General features: G+C 42.8%; 1 pseudogene; it reads right to left on the reverse strand.

Annotated features, from left to right (window-relative positions):
- Positions 1–2479: 2479 nt before the first annotated feature.
- Positions 2480–20012, reverse strand: LOC113017504 (NLR family CARD domain-containing protein 3-like; annotated as a pseudogene).
- Positions 20013–21704: the final 1692 nt, after the last annotated feature.

The following is a 21704-nucleotide window of genomic DNA, read 5'->3' on the forward strand; positions in this document are numbered from 1 at the left end:
AAGTATTCAAATGATTGCATTAATTTAGGTAAAGAGTTTGATGGTTGACCCAAAAATATTAAAATATCATCTGCATAGCAGGCTAATTTATGCTCCTTTTCATGGATATTAATACCTTCTACTTCTTTATTTTGTCTTATATATTGAGCCAATGGTTCCAGATATAACGCAAATAATAATGGTTAACACGCACAGCCCTGCCTTGTTCCTCTTTGCAGCTTAATACTATTTGATAGGTAGCCATTAATTTTAATCCTTGCCGTAGGGTTATCATAAAGTGCCTGTATTGTCTTAATTATATTTTCGTGAAAGCCAAATGTATGCAAGACTCGGTAAAGAAAGTTCCAATTAACTGAATCGAATAAGAGATAATTGCTTCTTTCCAGCTAGAAGGTACTTGAGCCTTCTTTAGGATCCAATTCATTGTTAGAAGCATCACTGGTATTAATTCTTCTTTTAGCTCCTTGTACCATTCTGCCGTATATCCATCTGATCCTGGAGATTTATTTATTTTAACTTTACTTGTTGCTATTCTTAGTTCCTTTTCTGTTATATCTTCAATCAAAGTTTTATTCTGTTCTTCATTCAGTACTGGTAAATCAAGAGAATCTAAAAAACTGTTAATTTCAACTATACTACTCTCTGTGTTATTAGCATACAGAGTCTTATAAAATGTTTCAAATGCACTCTGAACTTCTATTGGTTTATTTTTTTATTAGTTTTGTCACTGGATGTTTAATTTTGTGAACTGTATTATCTGCTATTTTCTTTTTTAGTTTCCAGGCTAATACATTCATTGCTTTTGATCCTCCCTCATAATACCTTTGTTTAAGAAACATTAATTTTTTTTTAATTTCATATGTGGTCAAATCATTTATTTCATTTCTTGTTTTCCTAGTTTCCTCCAATATATCCTGAGATGTTTTTCTTTCATGCCTTTTGTCTAATTCCTATTTTGTAGCTCTTCTAATTTCTTATTTCTCATCTTTTTCTTATAAGAGGATATTGCTATAATTTTCCCTCTCAGGACAGCTTTTAAGGCATCCCACAGTATAGGAGGAGACACCTCACCATTGTCATTAGTTTCCATATAGAAGTGAATCTCTTTCTTAATTTGTCCTTTAAAGTGAGGATCATTCAGTAAGCTTGAATTTAATTTCCAATTATTGAGTTTTGGTTGCACGTTTAAATCAACAGACACGTATACTGGTGCATGATCGCTTAACTCTATTGCTCCAATTGCACAAGTGTTTATTTTATCTTTATTTTTCCCAAAAGTTATGAAATAATCTATTCTTGTGTATAACGAGTGCGGTGAGGAAAAATAAGTATAATCCCTTTGGTAGGGATGCAAGTCTCTCCATATATCAATTAGTCCCACCTCCTTCATCAATGTATTTATATTCTTAATTAATGTTTTAGTATTCTGTGCTTTTCTATTGGAAATATCTAGCTTTGGTTGTAGATGTATATTTAAATCTCCTCCGCAAATTAGGAAACCTACTGTCTCTGTTACCATCACATCTATAATTGTCTTAAAGAAATAAATATCGCTTCCAGGGGGTGCATATATATTTAACAACGTGACTGGGTTCCCCTCAATGTTTCCCCTTACCAAAATATAACGTCCCTCTTTATCACTTATCTCGGATATTTTTTCAAAGAGTAATTTGCTTGATAACAGGATAGCCACTCCTCTCCTTCGTCCAGTTTTATAGGAAGAGGAGAAACTGTTGTATAACCCATTCTTTTCAGTTTTTCATGCTCCTTACAGTCTAGATGGGTTTCCTGTAGATACACTATTTGTACTTGTTCTTTCTTCATTTTAGTTAAAATTTTATTACGTTTAATTGGATTCGACAGGCCATTTACATTATATGATATGATTTTTACCTTATCTTTAAGCATACCCTTACTATTTGAATATTATTAATGTAACAACGACATGTACCATCAGACCACTCCCTAAACATACATAAGCAAACATTAATATTAACATTAAAGCTGTATAAAACAACAGCTACAGAAATAAGCTTTATTTGGTCAAAGAAAAAAAAAAAAAGACTTCCAACTGTGGGGTCCCCGATATGACCCTAAGTAAGCCCCGATAAAAGAGGGGGCTTCGAGGGGGGCCTCTCTCACCTCTATGTGAGACAGGGCCTTCCTTAGCCAGCAGGCCAATGTCCATTCTACTAATAGCATAGGTAGCACGTCCGCCTATTTTCAATTTCTGCATTGCTACTTCAGTATATTATTTCGAGATAAGAAGTCTTTACCAGTGTATATGGCTATAGCTTGATTCCAGCTTTGATATCATTGATTTCAATGAAGAGCTTTGTGATTGTAGCAAAGGGCTGGTAGCTCTGAGAGTCCCACTGATGAGGCGTTTGTGAAGGTTCGCAGTCATCTAAAGAGCTTAGAAAAAAAGGCATCTGGACTTCTTTAAGTTTTTTGAAGACGTTTCGCCTTTCACCTCTCATCCAAGAAGCTTCTTTATTTCTAGGGTCAAATGGTGGAGAGTCCCAGATTAGCCTGTGTACAAACAGACTTCAGCCATATGAGAGTGAGTGTGAGTGAATGAGAGCACACACAGGACACTCTGATCTCTGAATGTGTGTGACGCAGTGAAAAAGAGGATTGTACTGGATATACTGTGACTGACAAACAGAGTTTAAAGAGAAAGGTGTTTGGATTAAAATGGATTATGCTAAAGTGAACGTGCTAATGAAATCTGAACTGACTGAAATGTGAAGTGAAGATAATTCAGATGTAAAAGAGACAGAAACTGATAATAAGGTGGGGCTGAAGATCAGTGAAGGGCATGTAAACACCTGATTGGTTGAGTAGATATCAGATCGACAGTTTCACAGTTTTCCCTGTGGATTATAACTTTAAGAAGATGTGACATTCATCAAGGAATCCTGCTCTCCGGATTATTTCCATGAACACTGAGCTGGATCACATCTACAGTGCTGGAAGTGCCCGTCTCACCACCAACCTCTCTGTGCACATTCACTTTTCAACCCTTTGTGAGACACTAAAGGTGTAAATCTGAGTATTTATCTATGTTAGTCCGAACACCTCTAATAGGTTGGTTTAGTCTTTCCAAGTCATATCTTCCCTTAGATCTGCGGTCCAGGCTCCTAAAATCATCCTAGTTTTACAAGCACTACAATCTAGAGGAGAGCTGCACTACCAGGTGTGACTGATGAGATCTGACCTGCAAGGATACTCATGTTTATGTATATCAGGACAAGCAGGGAAGACCTGGACATCAACTCTGTCAGGCTGCCTGAGTCCTCTCACCCACATCAGCTCAGAACTCTGCATTATCTACTGAGTCAGACTCAGAGGATCAGGGATCAGAAGTTCTACAAAGAGTAGAACCAGACTTCCTGTATAGAGGTGTGTGGGCCTACTGATCCACAGTGTCAGCACAACTTTCACATCATATTCATCTCAGCACAACTAAAACATGTGACTGACCTCAGAGTTTCAAATCGACATCGTGGATTCTCCAGAAGAACACACAGCTGCTTCACTCCTGAATCCTGCAGGTTGTTGCAGTCTACACTCAGGTCCAGCACTCTGGGATACGAGGGGTTGGACTTCAGCGCTGCTGCCAGATAATCACAGCTGATCTCTGACAAATCACAGTCCTTCAATCTGAATAAAAAATGAAAGATGTAAGTTTATTAGACAAAGTGTGAGCTTGAAATCATTCAGTGTTTCATCATCTGTTCAGAGCTGAAGAAGGTTCAGAATGTAGAAGTTTAGAAAATGGAAACTCCAAACAGCTGAAGCCAACAGGAAGCAGCTTCAAACAAACAAGAGAAAAAAATGAATTTTTCACATTGAAGTCGTACATTTATCATAAAGTTGTCAAGTTTTGCCGTGTGAAATAACAAAACTGAACAGGAATCCTCAGAGTTGAACCCTCTGCACAGAGGTTCAGGTTCCTCTTCAGGTCCCAAAGTGCAGAACAACAAGGTTTCAAACAGCTTCGTTCCAGCAGCATCAGCCACAGAAATGCAGAGATAATTCTTTGGATCTCTTGGTTGTGTTGTATGATGCTGTGTTTGCATATCTGGTGTCTGTGTTGCTTTGTGAGGACGGATCATTTACTGCAGCTCCAGATAAACAGAGCTGGACCTGAACCTGGTAGCTTCACTTAGAAGACACTTGTGACGGGAACGTCAGGTCAAAAAAGTGCCCCTCCGACAGCCAAACCCATCTGTTCTCTGATTGGATAGTTACATTTGTGATTGACATGACATTGACCAATCAGATGAAAGGAAGAAAAATAGGGTCAAAATTCGTACTTGTAACTTGCAGGGTTTTTTTTTGGCTAAGTCCACACACAAATCTTTTTTTTTTTTACACACACACAAATCTTTTTTACACATACAAAGTTTTTTTTCACGCACACACAAATCTTTTTTACACACACACAAATTCTTTTTACACACACACAAATCTTTTTACACACACAAATCTTTTTTACACACACACAAATCTTTTTACACACACAAATTCTTTTTACACATACAAATCCTGATTTACAAGTACAAAATATTTATGACCACATTTTGAGCCCATACAAATGTTCTGCAGACGAGTCCATGCGCTCACAACAAAGCTCAGTGTGGACGACGCTGTGCACGCTCCAATGCTGATTGGTTAGAAAGTGGGCGGGAACAGGGAAGAGAGCGACAGCAGTGTTCAGCACAAACACGAAGGACCAAAGAAGAAGAACATGACAAGCTCAGATGGAGGCTGCAGTGGACACTTTTCATTGTTTTAACATTCGCTTTCACTTCAGCTTCACCAACAACAGCACAAGCAGAGCAGCCCACTGACTGCGTGGCCGTGACGGCGCCCCCTGGTGACTGTAAACCACTACAACATGTAGACGGCCGTCTGCTGCTCATTTCTTTGCCACCATCACAGGAGCTCTTTATCATGTTCTACACTCTCATTGGTTCTTTGTGTGCTTGTTTTTTAGAACAGTAGTCATTGTGATTGTTCAAAGAAGACAGTCAGCTGTGACTAAATGTAGCTCCTACAGCAGTGATTGGAATAACTACTGAAGCTAATCCAGTATCAAAGCTCAGGAATCAGCAGCTCCCACCTCGTTTTCTTTGAACAACTATTTTTAGCTGCTGTATTTTTGTGTTTCTGCGGACCTCAGACATCCTGCTGCTCTGGAGAACTGAAGCTCTAAAGGCTTCAGCCTTTATCTCCAAGAAACAAAGCTGATCATGGAGACCCAGCAGGTCAGCTGATCTGTGGACAGCACCAGCATCTTTAAGTAAGTCTGAGAGGTGAGCAGTCTTTGGAAACCTTTACTGTCTGATAGTCTCAGAGCAGGATTTGGATCATTATTTGGCTTTTCTTCTATTATTATGTTTAGTTTCTGCTTCACAGATATTCTCTGAGATGTTCTCTGAAATGTTTCCCACTGTTGGACAAACTTTCACAGTTTCTTCATAAAGGAGATCTCCTGTGCAGTCCATCTGCCTCATAACTTTTGCACTGTCCACTTCCTGCTGTGACAAAACAAATTTCCCACGTGTGGGACTAATAAAGGTTATCTTATCTTATCTTATCTGTGATAATATGTTAAACACTGAATCATAATCATAATCAGAAAGAATCAGAAAGGGTTTATTGCCAAATGTTGAGCAGGTTTACAACATTAGGAAATTGCTGCGGTGCTTCAGTGCAAACATGCTGTCATAAAAAATATAAAAATAAGAATAAGAATTAAAAGTGCTAAGTACATAGATATATACATGATATATACATGAGTGCAGGTGGTGATCAGTGCCAAACATGGAATGATGCAGTGAACACAGCGTAGGGTCATGTGTTAGTGGCGGGAACAGTCATATGGTTATTGTTCATGTGTCCGACAGCAGAGGGGAAGAAACTGTTCTTATGGCGAGAGGTTCTGGTGCGAATGGACCGGAGCCTCCTGCCTGAGGGGAGCAGGTCAAACAGACTGTGTCCAGGGTGAGAAGGGTCAGCTGAGATCCGAGCTGCACGCCGCAGTGTCCTGGAGGTGTACAGGTCCTGCAGAGATGGGAGTCTGCAGCCAATCACCTTCTCAGCAGAGCGCACAACACGCTGCAGTCTCTGTTTGTCCCTGATAGAGGCTCCAGCGTACCACACGGTGATGGAGGAGGTGAGGATGGACTCGATGATTGCAGTGTAGAACTGCATCATCGTCCGTGTTGGCAGGTTGAATTTCTTCAGCTGCCTCAGGAAGTACATCCTCTGCTGGGCTTTCTTGATGACGGAGGTGATGGTGGGTTCCCACTTCAGGTCCTGGGTGATGGTGGTACCCAGGAAGCGGAATGAGTCCACAGAGGTGATGGGGGTGTCAGACAGGATGATGGGGGGGGAGTGGAGCTGTGTGCTTCCTGAAGTCCACAATAATCTCCACTGTCTTCTGGGCATTCAGCACCAGGTTGTTGTGGCTGCACCAAGACACCAGACGTTCAACCTCCCTCCTGTAGGCAGACTCATCCCCGTCCGAGATGAGTCCAATGACGGTGGTGTCATCTGCAAACTTGATTAGCTTGACAGACTGGAGGGTGGAGGTGCAGCAGTTGGTGTACAGGGAGAAGAGCAGAGGAGAAAGAACACAGCCCTGAGGGGAGCCGGTGCTGATGGTCCGGGAGTCCGAGACATTCTTCCCCAGCCTCACGTGCTGCTTCCTGTCCGTCAGGAAGTCAGTGATCCACCGGCAGATGGGATCAGGCACATTCATCTGGGAAAGCTTGCCTCGGAGATGGTCTGGAAGGATGGTGTTGAAGGCAGAGCTGAAGTCCACAAACAGGATCCTGGCGTAGGTTCCTGGGGAGTCCAGATGCTGCAGGATGAAGTGTAGGGCCATGTTGATGGCGTCGTCTACAGACCTGTTGGCTCTGTATGCAAACTGCAGGGGATCCAGGAGGGGGGCCGTGAGGGTCTTGAGATGGGAGAGAACTAGGCGCTCAAATGACTTCATGACCACAGATGTCAGAGCCACGGGTCTGTAGTCATTTAGTCCAGTGATCCTAGGTTTCTTGGGGACAGGGATTATGGTAGAGGACTTGAAGCAGGCAGGCACATGACATGCCTGCAGTGAGGAGTTGAAGATGCCAGAAAACACTGGGGCCAGCTCGTTTGCACAGTGTCTGAGGGTGGCAGGAGACACACCGTCTGGGCCGGGAGCTTTCCGAGCATTCAGACTCCTAAACTGCTTCCTCACATCTGCTTCATGAATATGAAGAGTTGTGGTCGGAGGAGGTGGTGTGAAATCCTCTTTTGTGTGGGGTGAGGAGGGGGGTGTTGTAGGTGAAGTGTTTGATGGTGGTGATGGCTCTATGGAGGGGGGAGAGGTGGGGGAGTGAGTGTCCAAAGTGCTTCTATTGTTGGGGCCGTTGGAGGTGTGAAGGCTGCCTGATGGCTCGTCAAAACGACAGTAAAAGTCGTTAAGGGTGTTGGCTAAGAGCAAGTCATCAGTGGAGTGGGGGGTTTTAGGCTTGTAGTTTGTGATATTCCTAAAACCTTTCCACACAGAGGCCGAGTCATTCTCTGAGATCTGCTGCTGCATCTTCTCAGAGTGCTGATGTTTAGCAATGTCCACTTCTTTAGTGAACCTGTACTTGGCCTCTCTGTAGCAGTCCCTGTCTCCGCTTCTGAACGCCTTTCTCTTTTCCAGCCACAGCTTTTTGAGTTTAGGAGTGAACCAGGGTTTGTCATTGTTATAACTCACCCTGGTGCGTGATGGCACAATGCTGTCCTCACAGAAGTGGATATAGGAGGTGACAGTGTCCGTAAACTCGTCCAAGCTGTTAGAAGCAGCCTTCATTGTGTCCCAGTCTGTGGTCTCCAAACACGTGCGAAGCTCCTCCACAGCCTCGTTGCTCCACAGTTTTTTGGTCCTCACGACAGGTTTGGAGAGCTTCAGCCTCTGTCTGTACGCGGGGATTAGGTGGATAATGACGTGGTCAAAAAGTCCGAGTGAAGCGCGGGGCACCGCGCGATAGGCCCCGCTGATCGTGCTGTAACAGTGGTCTAATGTCCTCTCCTCTCTGGTCGGGCATTTAATATACTGCTTGTATTTGGGAAGCTCATGGCTCAGATTGGCTTTGTTAAAGTCCCCAAGAGCAATGATGAGAGAGTCCGGGAATGTCCGCTCCATGTGCAGTATCTGCTCCGCGAGTGCGCACTGAGCTGCCTGCGCATCCGCATCCGGCGGGATGTAAACAGCGGCCAGGATGAATGAAGCAAACTCCCGTGGAGAATAAAACGGTTTGCAGTGAATAAAAAGGTATTCCAGAGAGGAAGAGTAGTGCTGAGCAATCACTGTTACGTCTGTGCACCAGCCACTATTGATGTAGAAGCAGACACCTCCACCTTTGGTCTTACCAGAGAGAGAGGCCTGCCGGTCCGCGCGCAGCAGATGAAAGCCCTCCAGCTTTAGCGTGCTGTCCGGGATGTTCTCACTGAGCCACGACTCCGTAAAACATAAGACACAGGAGGAGGCAAAGTCTCTGTTCATGCTTCTCATCAGGGCCAGTTCGTCTATCTTATTCCTGAGTGAGCGTACATTGGAAAGGAAGATCCCAGGAAGAGCAGTTCGCAGTCCACGTCTCCTCAGACGCACGAGTGCGCCGGCTCGCTTACCTCTCTTTCGACGTCTCACTTTCCTGGTCAGAGTCTGCAGTAAATCTGCCGCAGATGCGACAATTATTGGAAGAAAATCCACAGGTGTAGTAGTCCTGTAGTTAAGAAGCTCTTCTCTGGTGTAAGAATATCCAGAGGAGTGCCCAGACACAGAAGTTATGCACAGAATTATGATTCATATCTGAATGTACTGACTGTTAATTATTGATGAGAACATAATCAGTAAATATAAATATGTTTGAGTTTGGCTTTGATGAATCAGAATAAAAGTAATAAAATAATGATTTTAGAGACAGGCCTAACTCAGGCCAGCTGACAGCCTGTGTACAAACAGACTTCAGCCATATGAGAGTGAGTGTGAGTGAATGAGAGCACACACAGGACACTCTGATCTCTGAATGTGTGTGACGCAGTGAAAAAGAGGATTGTACTGGATATACTGTGACTGACAAACAGAGTTTAAAGACAAAGGTGTTTGGATTAAAATGGATTATGCTAAAGTGAACGTGGTAATGAAATCTGAACTGACTGAAATGTGAAGTGAAGATAATTCATTATTTACTGAGTCAGACTCAGAGGATCAGGGATCAGAAGTTCTACAAAGAGTAGAACCAGACTTCCTGTATAGAGGTGTGTGGGCCTACTGATCCACAGTGTCAGCACAACTTTCACATCATATTCATCTCAGCACTAGTAAAACATGTGACTGACCTCAGAGTTTCAAATCGACATCGTGGATTCTCCAGAAGAACACACAGCTGCTTCACTCCTGAATCCTGCAGGTTGTTGTAGGTTCCACTCAGGTCCAGCACTCTGGGATACGAGGGGTTGGACTTCAGCGCTGCTGCCAGATAATCACAGCTGATCTCTGACAAACCACAGTCCTTCAATCTGAATAAAAAATGAAAGATGTAAGTTTATTAGACAAAGTGTGAGCTTGAAATCATTCAGTGTTTCATCATCTGTTCAGAGCTGAAGAAGGTTCAGAATGTAGAAGTTTAGAAAATGGAAACTCCAAACAGCTGAAGCCAACAGGAAGCAGCTTCAAACAAACAAGAGAAAAAAAATGAATTTTTCACATTGAAGTTGTACATTTATCATAAAGTTGTCAAGTTTTGCCGTGTGAAATAAAAAAAAACTGAACAGGAATCCTCAGAGTTGAACCCTCTGCACAGAGGTTCAGGTTCCTGTTCAGGTCCCAAAGTGCAGAACAACAAGGTTTCAAACAGCTTCGTTCCAGCAGCATCAGCCACAGAAATGCAGAGATGATTCTTTGGATCTCTTGGTTGTGTTGTATGATGCTGTGTTTGCATATCTGGTGTCTGTGTTGCTTTGTGAGGACGGATCATTTACTGCAGCTCCAGATAAACAGAGCTGGACCTGAACCTGGTAGCTTCACTTAGAAGACACTTGTGACGGGAACGTCAGGTCAAAAAAGTGCCCCTCTGACAGCCAAACCCATCTGTTCTCTGATTGGATAGTTACATTTGTGATTGACATGACATTGACCAATCAGATGAAAGGAAGAAAAATAGGGTCAAAATTCGTACTTGTAACTTGCAGGGGTTTTTTTTGGCTAAGTCCACACACAAATCTTTTTTTACACACACACAAATCTTTTTTACACACACAAATCTTTTTTTTTACACACACACAAATTTTTTTCACGCACACACAAATTCTTTTTACACACACACACAAATTCTTTTTACACACACACAAATTTTTTTCACGCACACACAAATTCTTTTTACACACACACAAATTCTTTTTACACACACACACACAAATCTTTTTTACACATACAAATCCTGATTTACAATTACAAAATATTTATGACCACATTTTGAGCCCATACAAATGTTCTGCAGACGAGTCCATGTGCTCACAACAAAGCTCAGTGTGGACGACGCTGTGCACGCTCCAATGCTGATTGGTTAGAAAGTGGGCGGGAACAGGGAAGAGAGCGACAGCAGTGTTCAGCACAAACACGAAGGATCAAAGAAGAAGAACATGACAAGCTCAGATGGAGGCTGCAGTGGACACTTTTCATTGTTTTAACATTCGCTTTCACTTCAGCTTCACCAACAACAGCACAAGCAGAGCAGCCCACTGACTGCGTGGCCGTGACGGCGCCCCCTGGTGACTGTAAACCACTACAACATGTAGACGGCCGTCTGCTGCTCATTTCTTTGCAACCATCACAGGAGCTCTTTATCCTGTTCTACACTCTCATTGGTTCTTTGTGTGCTTGTTTTTTAGAACAGTAGTCATTGTGATTGTTCAAAGAAGACAGTCAGCTGTGACTAAATGTAGCTCCTACAGCAGTGATTGGAATAACTACTGAAGCTAATCCAGTATCAAAGCTCAGGAATCAGCAGCTCCCACCTCGTTTTCTTTGAACAACTATTTTTAGCTGCTGTGTTTTTGTGTTTCTGCGGACCTCAGACATCCTGCTGCTCTGGAGAACTGAAGCTCTAAAGGCTTCAGCCTTTATCTCCAAGAAACAAAGCTGATCATGGAGACCCAGCAGGTCAGCTGATCTGTGGACAGCACCAGCATCTTTAAGTAAGTCTGAGAGGTGAGCAGTCTTTGGAAGCCTTTACTGTCTGATAGTCTCAGAGCAGGATTTGGATCATTATTTGGCTTTTCTTCTATTATTATGTTTAGTTTCTGCTTCACAGATATTCTCTGAGATGTTCTCTGAAATGTTTCCCACTGTTGGACAAACTTTCACAGTTTCTTCATAAAGGAGATCTCCTGTGCAGTCCATCTGTGATAATATGTTAAACACTGAATTATGATTCATATCTGAATGTACTGACTGTTAATTACTGATGAGAACATAATCAGTAAATATAAATATGTTTGAGTTTGGCTTTGATGAATCAGAATAAAAGTAATAAAATAATGATTTTAGAGACAGGCCTAACTCAGGCCAGCTGACAGCCTGTGTACAAACAGACTTCAGCCATATGAGAGTGAGTGTGAGTGAATGAGAGCACACACAGGACACTCTGATCTCTGAATGTGTGTGACGCAGTGAAAAAGAGGATTGTACTGGATATACTGTGACTGACAAACAGAGTTTAAAGAGAAAGGTGTTTGGATTAAAATGGATTATGCTAAAGTGAACGTGCTAATGAAATCTGAACTGACTGAAATGTGAAGTGAAGATAATTCAGATGTAAAAGAGAGAGAAACTGATGATAAGGTGGGGCTGAAGATCAGTGAAGGGCATGTAAACACCTGATTGGCTGACTAGATATCAGATCGACAGTTTCACAGTTTTCCCTGTGGATTATAACTTTAAGAAGATGTAACATTCATCAAGGAATCCTGCTCTCCGGATTATTTCCATGAACACTGAGCTGGATCACATCTACAGTGCTGGAAGTGCCCGTCTCACCACCAACCTCTCTGTGCACATTCACTTTTCAACCCTTTGTGAGACACTAAAGGTGTAAATCTGAGTATTTATCTATGTTAGTGCGAACACCTCTAATAGGTTGGTTTAGTCTTTCCAAGTCATATCTTCCCTTAGATCTGCGGTCCAGGCTCCTAAAATCATCCTAGTTTAACAAGCACTACAATCTAGAGGAGAGCTGCACTAACAGGTGTGACTGATGAGATCTGACCTGCAAGGATACTCATGTTTATGTATCAGGACAAGCAGGGAAGACCTGGACATCAACTCTGTCAGGCTGCCTGAGTCCTCTCACCCACATCAGCTCATCAACTCTAAACAGGAACGAGCAGCTCATTTCAAAATAAAAGGTTGGAATTGTAAAGAAAACAAACAGAGCTCATAAACTGAAACTGATTTCATTTTTTCAGCTGGAACATTTTAGTTGTTCCTTTTTCAATACATACATAATTATATTTACAGTAAGTCTTATCATTCCCCTTTTCCCTGCCAGTCACCGCTAATGTTTCATGTGTCTGAGCGAACACACAAACTCCCTGAGCGTCCCTTGGACCTCTGTGAGCAACAGCAGACGTGTGCACTGTGGTCACGCCAGCATCTTATCCATCCAAGTTACACGGTTTATTAAAGTAATCAAATTACAGCATTTACATTTATGTTAGACTACTTTTAATTAACTGCTTTAGCCCACTTACAATGAAAATTAAAAACAACCTTGTTCATGACCTGTAGCATGTTAACACTATTGGAAGTAAAAATAACTTGAACTCCAATTTTGAAAACACAACTTTATTTTTTCTATTTTTATAAAGCTCTGACTTGTATTATGAGTTTGTGGTCTGGGAGAGAGTCTGTAACTCTGTCTGCAAAATACAGGATATAATGACCAATGTTGGACAATTAATTATATAGTTACTTCTTCAAAAAAGTTACTGAGTTTTGCAAACAACAAAGTTTGTTGCAATAAATACTGAATACTATCGTTGTTATAAACAACAATACTATTCAGGAAGAAAACCAAACATTGCAGATATTTTATCATAGCTCAGGTTTTACGCGGTCGATCAACACAATTTAAAATCTTGTATAAAGTCCACACTTTTTCCCTCAGTTGCTCCGTCTGTCCTGCTCACATCTCCAATGGTTGTACACGTTGTCATTAACGTGGCTTCACCTCATCATCAGCCACTTTGCTCGCTATAACACCATTGTCGGCACATAAGGACGCTGTCATAGCCTGTCAGCGACGTTGATTAGCTGCGTATATACGAATGTGAATCGCATCATTGGCTGGACTACGGGATAAGGTGGCATCGTTCTAATCCCATATAGGAGCAGCCAGTCACTGACTAACACTGCAAAACAGAATTGTTAACGATTTAATTTTAATTTCAATTGAGATTTGATTTTTTTTTTGTGTGCAACACAGATTTTCTGTGTGCAGAGACCGTCCCAGCAGCGCGCAGTTGCACGAGCGCAGCTTAGAGGGAACATTGGGCACCACCACAGTTCACTTCAACAAAACTTTACTTCAGATTTGTTTTCATGTTTTGATCCAGTGATGAGAGCCGTTTCCCCCATGTCCAGTCCTTGTACTAAGCTAGGCTAAACACGTCCAGGGCCTGTCTCTGTGCAGCCTTTAATCTGATGTTAATAAGGTAGAAATGGAGGAAGAAGAAAATGACTTCATCAATCAACATGCAGCTACCAACCCAAATGGTGAGGTGGTGGTTAGTTATTACTGTTGTTTCTGATCCCCTACATTATCCTACATTCAAATATATTCTCCAGCTACAATAGTGTTTGTGTTCCTAAAAGGATTTCATGAATGTGTTATTGTTCATGTCACATCTGTATGAAACAAAGAGGAAGTGAGGTTTATCCTTCATGATCACAAACTGTTCCAGCATGTAAACCTGAGATCTGTGTGGAGCAGCTGACCTGCACGATGTGCTCAACACAAACATTATTTACCATCAGTTACTGTGTGACTGAACCACGTGGGTGTATGAAACATCGCTTTCAGTTTTAATAGCACATGGCAACATTCAGACGTGAATCTATACAGTAACACTTTGATTTGTTACAGTGAGGAGACTGTTGAAGGAACGATGAGGGGAAACTGTAACAGCAGCAACAGAAACCAGGAGACAAAGCTGAGGTCTGGGTTCCTCTATGCTACACACAGCCTCCTGCTCCTGGACTTTAGAAAACACATAAATGTCTCCAAGTACACTTACTTCAGAAACTCTATTAAACTCATTACAAGTTTACTTCAGCTTTAAATTACTCACAACATCAGCACACATGAGTAAACAAAGTAACTCACAGCTACTGTTCACGTTTAGTCATCTTTAATACAAATATACCTCATTATTATGAATCTCACAGCTACCTGCTCATTGAACTGAACAATAATTCTGTTTGACCATTAAAACAAAATATGTGACTGTAAAAAAGCTTCAGACAGTAATTAAGAATCTCCTAAGCAATCCAAAGATAAAGAAAAGTTCACCTGCCAATTCTATAAAGCTTGGTTGTTTATACAATAATATCATTTAATGATATGTTTGGATCCTGACCTGAGAGTTTCCAGTGTACAATGTGGACTCTGCAGTGCAGCAGACAGAAGCTTCACCCCTGAATCCCGCAGGTCATTGTTACTCAGGTCCAGCTCTTTCAGACTAGAGGACTGGGAGTTGAGAACTGAGGACAGAGCACCACAGCTTCTCTCTGAGAGGTTACAGCCACTCAGTCTGGAAGAAAACAAACAAACAATTAAATCAGTCAAATGAAACATTTTTAATGCCAGCATGCAATACAATTATTGGTTAACTAAATAGCTTCAATAAAACACAACTCTTCTTCTATAGCAGCACTTACTCCTTGCAAGCTCCACCTGCTCCACCATCTGAGTCAGAAGACATGAAAACAAACTGTAAATCTAGTAGAAAAATGATTGGAAATCTTCTCAGATCCATTTGTACATTTAGAGCCTGATCCTGAAATATAGCAGCACGGACATTCACAGCAGCAAAGGGTTCTTGTTGATCTGAGCTGGCTTGGCCCTGGCTTATTGAAGATTAAAGAAAGCAGAACCAGCTGTTCAAACCCCCACAAGGCTGCCCGCTGTGACTGAAACAATGGGACGGGTCGTGACTTCTCAAAATGGGCTCATTGAACGCAGCACGGATAAGATCTTGAAGAAGCTCATGGTGGTCGTGAGTTCTCAGACTTTGCTCTTTGAGCGCAAAACTGATAACCTCTCGGAGAAGCTCGTGGCTCTCCAACGGGAGATTGAGAGACGAGTGACGGACTGTTAGATCAGCTGTGAAATTGACATGCAGTTGTTCGCACCAAAGAAAGCCACCATCATTTCATGCGGCTAACATACCGGCGCCAGCTGTGGTCTCAGGGCTGGAGCTGAACATAACAAATCTCACCCTGATAACAGACGGTGTTTAGACTGTTCCTTCCCATCCTAAGCATGCTTATCCCCTCCCGGTGCAGACGGTGGGTCGAGGGGACCAGCGCAAATGCTGCAGGCCCGGGTGCGCTGTCTACACCGGCTGTCTCTCACCTTTTACCCATCCCTGTTGCTTGTCATGTGTTTCTATGGCGCATTAAGAGTTTTCATGTGCTCTGCGCTAAGGTCATTTTTTTTGTCTGTTCTCAAACTGATCTCCCTGTTGAAGCTCAGTCTGGGAGGAGTTCTTTTTTCTCCTCATCTTTCCTGATGTTGTGCATTTTCTGCTGTTCGGTTCCGGGTCGCTGCTCTAGCGGCTGACCGGCCAGCTACCTAGCCTGACCCGTCTCCCCAATGTGATGTTTGTGTATTGTATGTATGGTTGGAAAGCTCAGTATCCTAATTGCCCCTTGAAAATAAATACAGTGTTCTGAATCTGAATCTGAAAAGATTACAGAAGACGACTCTGTTCAGTAAATATTACGCTCATGCTGTCACGAAATACCAAAGGTAGGTAAAACTCTGGTTGTTGCAGCCATCCAGTATGACATGCTTTGTACTGTTCTGCTGCAGTTTGTGACACGTGGTTGATGAGTTGTGAAGGATGATGAAACAAACACTTCACTCAATGTTTGTCTTCTAAACTGGATGTAATTTGGGCAGCCGAGAGTTTTTCACAATCCATCCCAGCTGCAAATAGGAACACAACAAATAAATAACTTTACCCACTTGGATCCTTATCATTCAAGATTGTGAAAAGATTCTCTACTCAGAGAATACTGGTGATTTTAGATGAGAGAGATGGAAGATGATGAAGGGGAAGAGTTTTCAGAACTTGAGGCCTTTTGTCTTCACTGTATAGGACAGAGAAGACAGGAAGGGAGGGAGAAGTGAGGAGAATAACACACAGGAAATGGTCTTGGGCAGACTCAAACCAGGCCCTGGAGTCACGACTCTAACCTTCAGTACATGGGTCACCTGCTCAGCCAGGTAAGCTACAGCAGTCAGCAGTGTGTGAGTTAATTTGAAGACAATGATGACTATAAGTCAAAAAAAAGAATACTATCATCAACCAACAAGGGGAAAACAGTGAGCTTGAATGACCAAGCTTTGACCAAGGGTGGCTCACTCCTCGGTCTTCTTGCACAAGGAGTGAACCACCCTGCATGGCTATCAATGTGGTGCAACCAAGGCCATCATACAGTACAGGCCATCCAAGCTGATTTTAACTTTTCCTCCCAGATACCACCTTAGAAATCATCTAGATTAGGATATGTTGGCTGTTCTAGATCCAATCACAACAAACAGAGAGCTGTTGTGTGTCCAAGGTGAACAGGAAGAATATATACATGCATAAAGTCAATAAAGTCAGAAGGTTTGCTTTAGACTGTGCTGCAGTTTATCATCAAAGACAAACAGGCACCATGCTGCCAACAAATGGCATCAAGTCTGACTTGAGATTTTTTGTTCTTTTTTTTAAATCAAGATTAAATTTTATAGCAACCACAGCAGAGATGACCAGGGAAGGTGTGCTTGAGGGGATATAGCTACAACAGCTGGTTTCAGACTGAAGATGAACTGAGGTGCTGCACCCAAGTCTGCAGGTTCAGGGAGGGACAAACATCTGCTGCAACCAGATTGGAGTGAGAGGAGAGAGCAGGCCAACAACAACAAAGAAACAACAAACACACTGTGGAAGACCGAAGCAGAGTTTAGTTTAAAGTGGAACTAAGGATGTTTCTCTGGCTGCCAGGATTCACTGAGTAATTCAAATGCTTTCTTTAATGCAGGACCCACCATGCATGTAAAAGCAAGTGTTTCACCAACATTTGTGACTAAAATAGACCTGCAGTAGAAATGTATCTAGGAGCATGCATGTGAATATAAAGTATCACAACATCAGGCACATGCAGCCTAAGTGTTTAAACAAAGACTGATAACATAACAGCAGCAGTGATGATCAGAGTTTATGGTGAATCCAGCGTCTCGAGTTCTGGAGGCATCAAAGAGGTCACAGTTGTATTGGAGAAATCCCAAAACTTTAGGATACAAATTCATACAAAGACAGAAAGCCTGGTGAAATAAATTACTGACACAGTTGGATGTTAAAAGTAAAGACATGAGTACAAATGTACTCACAGAGCTTTGTTGGAGGCTTTGACCACTGGCAGCAGCCTCAGAAGAGCCTCCTCTGAAGCAGAGTATTTCTTCAGGTCAAACACATCCAGATCTTCTTCTGATGACAGTAAGATGAAGACCAGAGCTGACCACTGAGCAGGAGACAGTTTATCTGTGGAGAGACGTCCTGATCTCAGGGACTGTTGGATCTCCTCCACTAGAGAACGATCATTCAGTTCATTCAGACAGTGGAACAGATTGATGCTTTTCTCTGCAGACAGATTCTTACTGAGCTTCTCCTTGATGTACTGGACTGTTTTCTTATTGGTCTGTGAGCTACTTCCTGTCTGTGTCAGCAGACCTCGTAGGAGAGTCTGATTGGTCTGCAGTGAAAGACCCAGGAGGAAGCGGAGGAACAAGTCCAGGTGTCCATTTGGACTCTGTAAGGCCTTGTTCACAGCACTCTGGTGGAGAGATTGAAGTTTGGTTTGTTAATAATTACACCAGGAGGTTGTTTGTTGTTGTTCCAGCAGATTGAGTCCAGAGTTGATGAAGGTCAGATGGACATGAAGAGCAGCCAGAAACTCCTGAACACTCAGATGGATGAAGCAGAACACCTTGTCCTGGTACAGTCCTCTCTCCTCTTTAAAGATCTGTGTGAACACTCCTGAGTACACTGAGGCTGCTCTGATATCGATGCCACACTCTGTCAGGTCTGATTCATAGAAGATCAGGTTTCCTTTCTGCAGCTGAACAAAAGCCAGTTTTCCCAGAGACTCCATCATCTTCCTGCTCTCTGGACTCCAGTGTGGATCTGTCTCAGCTCCTCCATCATACTTGACCTTCTTCACTTTGGCCTGAACCACCAGGAAGTGGATGTACATCTCAGTCAGGGTCTTGGGCAGCTGTCCTCCCTCTCTGGTTTCCAGCACATCCTCCAGAACTGTAGCAGTGATCCAGCAGAAGACTGGGATGTGGCACATGATGTGGAGGCTTCGTGATGTCTTGATGTGGGAGATGATCCTGCTGGCCTGCTCCTCATCTCTGAATCTCTTCCTGAAGTACTCCTCCTTCTGTGGGTCAGTGAACCCTCTGACCTCTGTCACCATGCCAACACAGTCAGGAGGGATCTGATTGGCTGCTGCAGGTCGTGTGGTTATCCAGAGGCGAGCAGAGGGAAGCAGTTTCCCCCTGATGAGGTTTATCAGCAGCACATCCACTGAGGTGGACTTTCTAGGGTCAGTTAGGATTGTAGTTTTGTGGAAGTCCAGAGGAAGTCGACACTCATCCAGACCATCAAAGATGAACACAACCTGGAAGTCTTCAAAGCTGCAGATTCCTGCTTCTTTGGTTTCAGTAAAGAAGTGATGAACAAGTCCCACCAAGCTGAACTTTTCCTCTTTCAGCACATTCAGCTCTCTGAAAGTGAATGGAAATATGAACTGGATGTCCTGGTTGGCTTTGTCTTCAGCCCAGTCCAGGCTGTATTTCTGTGTTAAGACTGTTTTCCCAATGCCAGCCACTCCCTTTGTCAGCACTGTTCTGATTGGTTCATCTCTTCCAGGTGAGGCTTTAAAGATGTCTTCTTGTCTGATGGTTGTTTCTGGTCTGTCTGGTTTCCTGGATGCTGTTTCAATCTGTCTGACCTCATGTTCATCATTGACCTCTGCAGTCCCTCCCTCTGTGATGTAGAGCTCTGTGTAGATCTGATTCAGGAGGGTTGGGTTTCCTGCTTTAGCGATGCCCTCAAACACACACTGGAACTTCTTCTTCAGGGTGGATTTAAGGTTACGATGACAAACTGCAGCTTGAAGTTCTGAATGAGAAGAAAAATAAACACTCAATTCCAAAAAGAACTAATCTTTAAAACATGTTGCTCCATCTTCCATCTCTGGAAAATGTTCATTTATCCAGCAGCTTAAATCTTTAGATAAATCCTCTTACTGCTCTGCAGACGGTCAGCCAGCTCCTCCTGCTTCATTCTCCTCAGGAAGTCCACTGTGATCTTCACAAATGCCTCTCTGCTGCTGCTCCTCTGACTCTCTAAGCATTCTGGGTAATCTGGACTCAGAACCTTCTGGATCTTCTTCAGCTCGTTCTTCACAAAAGTGATGATGTTGTCCTCCAGCAGCTGGAACAGAATATTTATGAATGAGCCAATCAGACTGAAATCATGGAGCCAAACATCAGATCCATGTTGGACACACTGACGATCCACTGGTCTACAAAGAGCAGCATGGAGATGACTGTGAACAGAACAGATGTAACAGTAGTTGTTGTACATGTACAGACCATAAATATGGAGTCCAGCTGTGTTTGATGCTGCTGGGCAGACTGACCACTGGGAACCTCTGAGCTCTGCTGGTCCACTCTGTGGAGGAACCATGAAGGATTAGATCAACACAGGATAAAGATCCAGGAGTTTCTGCTCAAATAACTTCATCTGAATCAAGTCTGTCAAGTTTTAAACTCTCAGATTGTGAACATATCAGTAATTTTCAGTCTGTTTTCATGGACGTCCTTTCAGTGGTGATGTCAGGGATGATTTTGAAGAAGCTCATCAAACTGAACCATCAGCAGATCACTGCTCCAAAACCAGAACATGATCCGAGTCTCCCTCCACCACCAGAACACCAGCTTTACTAACGTGGTAGATCAGTGTAGTACAGATCAATAACTGATGAGTCATTTGATCAAAATCACTGAGTGCTTCACGTCTGACCCTCTGATGCTTCTGTAGACATTTTGCATATTTAATGAATGTCTGACAGTTTTACATTCATTCTATGAACACAGTGGAAATGTTGTGTTATAGTCTCCATGTTGTTTCCAGCATCATAAATTCTTAAGTTCAGAAAATTAGATTCTTTCTTCACAGCTGAAAAACAACAACATTTATTCTCTATTGAAATCTGCATCGTCCACTCCAAAGGTCACAATCTGAAGGTAACATCTGGTTTTGTTCCCTGTGGTTAACTCTGAGCATCAGTATGGTGGGATTTATCCACTACATCCACACCACTGTGGTTCAGTGTTGTCCTGATGGAGTAACAGCAGCCAGTATGATCCAGGCTTTAGCTGCTGGGTCTCTGTGTGACCTCTCAGACTGTTTAACAGATCAGACACAAAGAGAATCAGAGCAGCTCTGTTCTTTAAAGACAAACATGAACCCACTCAGGTCACACTTTCCCCACAGATATGAGCATCACTGTCCTCAAACAGCAAATGACCAAGTCGAACATTTGGATCTTTTCTCTTTCATTGTTTTCTTTTTAATGAATCTTTGTAACAATCTGAGGATGTTTCAGGTCATATTTATCCAGGAAACACAAACATGTAAAGGAGTCATCACAGCTCTCTGACCTCGTTGCTCCAGGTTCACCACTGAAGTCTGGATTTCGTTCTTTGGACCGGTCACTCCTCACAGACGGACAGCTGGACCCTGCAGACTGTGACCTCTGACCTCTGCAGACACAAACATGATTGAAGCAGCTGTGATCACACAGACTGCAGATAATGCAGCTGTTTCCTGTCAGTAACATCCTCTTAGATTAGAGTTCAGCTTTTTACAGGAAAACTGGACAAAACTGATTTTTGTTACAAACTCATTTTCATTTCCTCTCAGCTCACAAACACAGTCAGACAATCAACCAGAGTCAACACTGATTATAATGTCAGTGCAGAATTATTTCTGTTACTCAGTGAGTTCAGCTCTCTGACCTCGTTGCTCCAGGTTCACCACTGAAGGCTGGAGGTTCAGGTCTGGACCGGTCACTCCTCACAGACGGACAGCTGGACCCTGCAGACTCTGCTCTGTCCTCCTCTTCCTCCATCATCATCTTCAGTCAGTCTGAGAGGTAAACCACAAACACTCAGTGAGTTCACATTAACAGGAGGAACGGAGTTACAGTCGCTGACCTCTGACCTGTCATGTGACCATGAAACCAGGTCAATATGTCTGTAGGTTCAGTCATCCAGGTCATGTGATCTAAGGAGCTTGGAGAGAAAAGAGAC

Source organism: Astatotilapia calliptera, unplaced genomic scaffold, assembly GCF_900246225.1.
Source record: "Astatotilapia calliptera unplaced genomic scaffold, fAstCal1.2 U_scaffold_139, whole genome shotgun sequence".
NCBI classification, from domain to species: Eukaryota; Metazoa; Chordata; class Actinopteri; order Cichliformes; family Cichlidae; genus Astatotilapia; species Astatotilapia calliptera.